This window comes from Pyrus communis, chromosome 5, assembly GCF_041283825.1.
Source record: "Pyrus communis isolate YQ-2024b chromosome 5, ASM4128382v1, whole genome shotgun sequence".
Lineage (NCBI taxonomy): Eukaryota > Viridiplantae > Streptophyta > Magnoliopsida > Rosales > Rosaceae > Pyrus > Pyrus communis.
In genome coordinates, this window is record NC_142569.1 from 26,700,936 (window position 1) to 26,708,387 (window position 7,452).

Consider the following 7,452-nt stretch of genomic DNA (forward strand, 5'->3'; position numbering starts at 1 on the left):
ATGCATCTATGAATCTAGGAGAGCTTAAAAATGATGGTGTTATTATTCAATTAGCCGATCGATCTAATGCATACTCGAGAGGAGTTTTGGTGCAGGTATACCACTTGATTTTTCCTGCAGATTTCTATGTGCTTGACATGGAAGATTCAACCCACTCTTCACCATCGCCACTCTTACTTGGACGACCTTTCATGAAAACAGCCCACACCAAGATTGATGTGGCCAAGGGAGCCTTAACTATGGAATTTGGTGGTGATATGATTAACTTTAAAGTTTTTGAATCCATTGAGAATCCTAATGATGCTCGTTCTTGTTTTGCCATTGGTATAATTAAAAATATAGGGCATGAACATTCAACACTAATCAAGAAGGATGCATCTAGAACCACCATTGAGGAAGGAATTGCAGTGGAGCACAAGGAGCATGCCACTACCCTAAAAACACCCAATATGGCCGTGCCTAGTGATAAAATTGGCAAGATGGTGGCTGCCCTAGGGGCATTGCCACAACATCCTAGTAAGTCTCCAATCCCAATTCAAATTCCCATTTCAACTAATAGGTTGTTACCTTCTTTGGTGCAGGTTCCAAATCGATTTCAAGGTGGTGGGGGCATTTACATGGACTTTAGGAACCAAAACACCATACTATCCCCTCCCATTCATTGAGCCATACTATGAGCATTTTGAGGAGCATGTAGTGGAGGATATGCCCCTCCATGCCGTGGGCTCCAATGAAGCCTAAAATGAGGCCTCGTCCAGCTGGAAGACGTTAAAGCAAGAGCTTCTTGGGAGGTAACCCATGCATGGAAATAAAGAAGACCTAGGAATCTCCAACACTCCCTAACCAGATTTGCGTTCCTAAACCTTACTCTTTATTGCTTTTACTTTGCCATGATTGTCATGTTTGGTAGTTGTGTTATTTGTTTGTTTGCTTGTGAGTCTATGCTTAAAACATTGAGGACAATATTTGGTTTAAGTGTTGGGGGGGTAAACAAGCTGTTTTTGCATGATTTTCGTGGGATTTTATTACCTATCACTTCTAAAGTTGTTATTCACTGTTTTTAAGTGTTTTTAGTGTGTTTTGAAGTATTTTTATGTCTTAAACAGAAAATCTGAAAATTTGAAAAAAAAATCGAAGAAGAGTGTTTTAAAAACCAAAAAAGAGTTGTTTTTAGAGTCATTTTTGTTTTTGTGTTTGTTTGTGTCTTAGGATACCTTTCAACACAATGATGAGGATTTGGTTTTTAATTGCATGACTATTAAAGAAAGTTACAAACATGGATGGAAGTTTGATATGCTCTTTGGTTTATGCTTAGTTGTAGTTGTCATTTACAAATTCACAAGTAATCACACAAAGGAAAAAAATCAGTTTTTGTAACATGCTTGAAGGAAGAAACTCAAACTAACGCTACAACCCTGAAAGACTTGAGCCTAAACTTCATTTGGAGAGTTATTGATCTTGATGTTTTTGTTTTCTAAAGTTGTTGCATGATCTCATTATTCTTTGCTTGGTTGCTACTTAGAATGCGTATTATCACTATAGTTCCAAATACTAGAACTCATGCCCATTTCATTCAAAGCATAAAATTGAGTGCATAACATAAAAGAAGATGAAGTTGTTTAGTTAAAACCAGAGCCAAAAAGCCTTACCCTTTGCATATGTATTGTATGTTAACCCCTTTGAGCCTTTGTTAGCCTATTGTCTTTGTTAGCCGACATTATCCTTACCTACCTAGAATAGGACTATCCATACCCTTGTTCTTAAAGTATAGTAAAGCATGACTTAGAGGGAATTCCTTTTGATCTAAAAATTGCAGAAAAACAAGTGTGGGGGAAGGATTTTCGTGGGAATCTATGAGGATGGATGATTTGTGTGCCAAACGAAGACTAGGGCACGGGACCCAAAAAAAAAACGTGAAAAAGAAGAAAAAGTTGAAGAAAAGAAAGAAAAGGAATTGAAAATAAGTGAGAATGAACTCACAAGTGTTGATTGTTGAAGAAAGGGTCCAAAAGTTTGAATTCGACCCAAGTTTTGTGTGAATCTTCCCTTGGTGTTCAAAGTTGATTTCTGCATTCAAAAGTGAATTCTAAGTGTTTATTTCATTACTTTGCTTACTATTGCTTTAAGAACTTTTGTTCATCCTTACCTTTCTTTGTTAGCCAATACCTTAGCCCCATTACAACCCTTTGACTTCGATCTTGATTGTTATGTGTTTCAATATGTGGAGTTTAAGATTGGTTTGAGTATATGGTACCCCTGGTTATCGCGTCTAAGTAGTAGCATTCCATTCATGAGATCATATACATGTTAATAATTCCAGAAATTGCCTTCTTTGTTATGACATATGTGAGTGTTAGTCTACATGTTTACATCAATCGTCTCACATATACCTAGTGTAAGGAGTGTAGTCAAAAAATCTGTGTGAAAATAGAGAGTATATCCTGTGAGGAATTGAGGGATTCTCTAAGGCATGTTACTACATTCAAAATCATATTTTAGTTGATTAAATGCGAGCTAGTGAGTGGTAACTATGATTAAGTATGTACTTGAGGGTAGGGATAGCTAAAATCTATGGGAGTAGTAATCTTTAATATGTCATGTTGCATTGGAAATCCGTGAGGCAATTGTTGGAAGGTTTACATTGTGTCTTGTTTGTTGTGTTTATTTCGTTTTGCTCGAGGACTAGCAAAAGCTAAGTGTGGGGGAATTTGATAGGACCATATTTATGCTACTTAGCTATGTTGTTTCCTTGCATTTAGTTAGTTAACTAATACTTATTATAGTCTTTTAAGCTATTTTCGTATGTTTTCAGGTCCTAATGGCAAAAGGAGCAAGAAAGTGCATTTTGGAGCTATTTGGAGCAGTTTTGGGCATGGATTGGATAGCTTAGCAATGGAGCAAACTGGATGGATGAAATTGAAGTCAAGAGAAGCTAGGAAAGGTTACAAATCTGGAGAAAGAAGTTCAAAAACAAAGAGGATAAGGAAAGAGCAAGAAATAAGGAATATTATCCAACCTTATCCTATCCAACCTTATCCTATCCAATCTTATCTTATCCAACCTTATCTCATCTTATCTTATCCTAATCTTTTGCTACCTTAATTCCAGCAGCAAAAAGGACTTAATTTGACATTAGAACACCTAAATATATGGTTCTAGAAGACCGTATCTCCTCCTAAATAGGTACCGCACCCTTTATCCCTTCTAAAAGTCCAATTTCTGCCACAAAACACATTGTTTCTAGAAACCCTATAAAAGTGGCACCTCCCCCTCTTCTAGAAGCTCTAGAATCTGCAATCTTTTTCCCTTTCTTCCTTGGTCTTTGCTGTGGAATCCTAGTCCTTTTACCCAAGGATTGTGCAAACATTTTCCCACCTAATTTCTACCACACCCTAATCTGATTTCCCTAAGGTTTAAGCCCTATAAATACAAGTGTTTGCAGCACCATTCAAAGCAACCATTCACTCATTCATTCATTCATACATTCAGCCATCAAACACCATCATTCACACCACATCACCCAGTGCCGCAAGCAAGGAGGGAAAGAGAAGAAGACTTATGCAATCTGCCATCCAAGGAGGGTTCGAAATCTGCCATTGGAGTGTGGATTGTTTCTAGGTGTATTCTACCCTTAGTTTTAGTTCAATGTTTATATTAATTTGGTTTTCAATTATGATGAACATGTGGAACTAATTTCCTTTTAGTTGGAGGTGAATTTGAAGCCATGATTATATGTTTTATATGAATTGATTATATCCAGTTATTGTTTCTTGAGTCTTGAATGTGATTTGCTTGTCTAAGTTATCAAAACTTGTTTATGTATGTTGGTTGAGGGTGGACACTTAATTTGCATGCTTGAATTTGATGCTAGAGTATAAGGGAGTTTTCACGTAATAGTTATTCACTTATATTCACAAGTAGTGGAGGTTGCTAGTCATAATCGTGTTAAGCAAATCCTTAGCATGAGTCTCATGCGTTTCATAGTGATGAATGCCTTGTCAATGCTTATGATTTTCATAGAACTTAATGACTTTTGACATGTATCTCTATCCTGCGTTTCATATAGGGAACTTGAGAAAGATAATTTGGTTGCGATGCGTATTCCATCTAATTCAATGAAATAAGGAAAATCTGATGGTTAGTTGCACGATGCAACTAACTTGGGGCGTTGTCATTCATAGTCTAAAGGAATAATAACTGGAAATTGGTTTGTATGCATATATCATGTGTGGAGAAGGACCCTCTAACTAGCCTTTCACCCATTTAATTCACCCAAATTCGTTTTTGCAAAGTGTTTTATACAAAGTTTCTGTTTTAAGTTTTAAATTCATCAAAAACAATTCCCCTTTCATTTAGTCTTGTTATTTGAGTCAAAATCTGTTTTCTTTTAGTCTTTTGAGTCAAGTTAAGTTGTATTTTCATCAAAATCACTTGTTAGGTCTAGAATTGAGTCTTTTTGAGTGTTTGTTGCTGTTTTAAGTGTTTTAAGTTAGTTTAGAGTCTATAGAGTCTAGTTTAGTGTTTTTGAGTGTTATTTGTATTGATTAGCATCCCTAGTTAATCTCTGGACTAGAACGATCCCTACTTACATATCTACTACAATTGTCACAAATAGGGTTTAATTTGTGTGTCAAGTTAATTTTCACATCATTAACTAAAGCTTTACCTATTGGAGATTTTAAGTTGCACGCTACTCGGATGGGGTGCTTAAAGGTTTTGATCAGTGGTTGTAGTCATTCTTATATGAGGAATCAAAGTACTGCAGTGACAATTGATTCATTTGGAGCAATTGGTGTAGGGCTGATTAGGGCTGGAAAAAAATCCCAAAAATCCCAAACCAAACCGAAAAAATCCCGATCCCAAACCAAAAAAATCCCAAACCAAAATTCCCGAAATTTTCGGTACTTCATCCCGAACCAAACCGAAATTTTCGGTATGGGATTCGGTATTGCAGTTCAATTTTTTCGGTATTCCCATACCGAATCGAAATAAATATTATATATATATATATATATTATTTTTTAATTATAAGAGAATTATTTCAACCGTTCATTGTTTTAGATTTAATCTGTGCCGTTCATTTGTTTTTAGGTTAGATCTCTCCCCCATTTCAGTTTTCACTTCCGTTTCCATACTTCCATCAGCGCAGCCGCTGTGCCACTCCCACTGCCAGTGCTGTGCCACCAGCCATCACCACCCAGCTTGCCTTCCTTCGAATCGTCTCTGACTCTCCAGCGGCTCAGCCTTCCTTCACAAATCAACACCCAGCTTGTTTGACTATGCTTTTGCGCGGGTTCGTTTTGTTTTGTACTTGCTGTCAACTGTGCACTTTTCTAGCTTGCAGTTGCTAATGTATTCACCGAATTGTAGTTACATTTTTTGAGTAGTTACAAATGAATTGATACAGTTTTATTTTACCTGTTTCTTCTTCAACAGCCTTTTATTTTCCTATTTAGGCATTGTTCTGTTGATTGCGAATCTCATACAAGATATGTGATTCTGAACTTGAGCTTTGCTGTGGCTGCTTTCAAATAATATTGGTTGGACTGGAGTTCTCAGAGCTCAGGTAAAAGCCGCCTCTTACCTTTGCAAATCACCAGCAGGATGTAAATTGTGATGAACTTTGTTAATGTAAAGAAAACTGCTTCATTTCACTGCCCGTATTTGTAAGAAACATTTAAGACGGCCTTATTATGTGCAGGAGTTGCTAACATTCATAGAAAATCTATGGGCATGTGTTCTTCATTGCCCTTCTGCTTGTCATAAACTCTTTGTTGCCGATTTGTCCAAAAGCCCAAAAGCATTTCGGGATTCCCGATTTGTCCCGAAATCCCGAAATTATTTCGGGATTCCCGAAAATTGGGATTCCCGAAAATTTGGTTTGGGATTGGGATTGAATTTGGGATTCCCAAAAATTTCGGTTTGGGAATCGGGACAATGGTTTCGGTATGGGATCCCATACCGAACCACCCCTAGGGCTGATGATAATAAGGTTGAATTCTTCTTTTTGTATTTTAGCTAGTTTTTGCAGCTAGTTTGATAGTTAGTTTTATGTTTTCATAAGTATCTATGCATTTGTGCTCAAAAATTCATTTGTGAAGTTTTTGTGGTTTCAAATGATAGATAGAATTTTAAGATTAGATTCATTTGTTGCTTTAAAAACAGTTTGTCTATTTAGCAAATCATTATGAATTGTTCTTTGAATTAATGATAGACAGTTTGCCCTTTGTTGTAATGTTTAAGTCTTTTGGAAAGTGGGAGCAATTTTGTTTAATGATTAGGTATATATTAGTTTGGTCATGAGTTATATTAACAGATTGGGCACATGTGAACTTTGAATTAAGACTGCAATTTTGTTATGAGCTTTGAATTATCTCTGCTCTCACAGATTAACGCTTATATTGGCACTAAGTCTTATTCCTAGTTTTGAGCACAAGGCAATGTGACAGAGAAGAGAAGATCACTAGCTACAAGCTTTGTTTCCTACATTCATGGCTTCCTCTGGTGCGAATTCATCAGGTCAGTGCTCTACAATGTTTTCATAGACTTAAGCTTTTATGATTTATTTGGCTGTGATTTTAGTAACTTGATAGATCATATGGTGTTAAGGTTTACATATCTTTATTTTATCATTAATTATGCTGCTCAAAGTATGAGTGCCCCACGCGCATCTCATATGGCTTCTATCAAACACATCCTCTGTTATGGTTTTGCTCGGATTTTTGCCTATTCCCATGTTGATTGGGCTGGATGCCATGACTCTCACAGCTGCACTAGTGATTATTTTGTTTATCTTGGTTCCAAACAAGGGAAGAAGAGGGAGGATGGTAATCCCAAACCTAATAAGAAAGGAAAAAAGGGAGATGCTAGAACTTAGTGCATCACACTTATTTAGATCACACCGTTGAGTTTTAGAGGCAAAGAAGGCGATGATTGAACAATGTGCAGAGGCTAATATTTCCATAAGTAAACCAGTGGCTTTGTTGGGGGTGCAAAGTGGAGGAATTGGAAATATTGGTTACACGCCCAAGGATATGTATAACGTGGAACAACAATTACGAGCTCATCTAATCAGGCATGATGCCGAAATGTTGAAAGAGCATTTTGAGGATGAGAAAGAAAAAATGATTCATTCTATTTCAAGATGGAGATTGGCGAATGCAGAACACTTGGAAAGTTCTTTTGGAAAGATGCTAAGTCACGACATGGTTACGGTCTTTTTGGTGATATGATTGTGTTTGACACCACTTTCATTCGGTTGTGCATTCTTGAAAAATGAAAAATCCAAGAGCTTTGAGTGGTTGTTTGAAGAAATGCTTAAGGCTATGCCGGGTGAGCCATCGAAAGTCTAATTACAGATCAAGATAGAGCCATAGCAAAGGCTATTGGTAGCAAATTACCAACCATATTTCATCGGTATCGCATATGGCATATTAGTAACAAGTTCAATAA

The 7,452-nt window shown here is 36.8% G+C and overlaps 1 long non-coding RNA gene across 1 annotated transcript; it reads left to right on the forward strand.

The window, feature by feature from the left end:
• Positions 1 to 4,846: 4,846 nt before the first annotated feature.
• On the forward strand, positions 4,847 to 5,767 carry LOC148697039 (uncharacterized). Its single transcript, XR_015962072.1, has 2 exons — positions 4,847 to 5,293; positions 5,437 to 5,767. It is a non-coding gene; the product is annotated as an uncharacterized LOC148697039 (long non-coding RNA).
• The last annotated feature ends 1,685 nt before the right edge of the window (positions 5,768 to 7,452 follow it).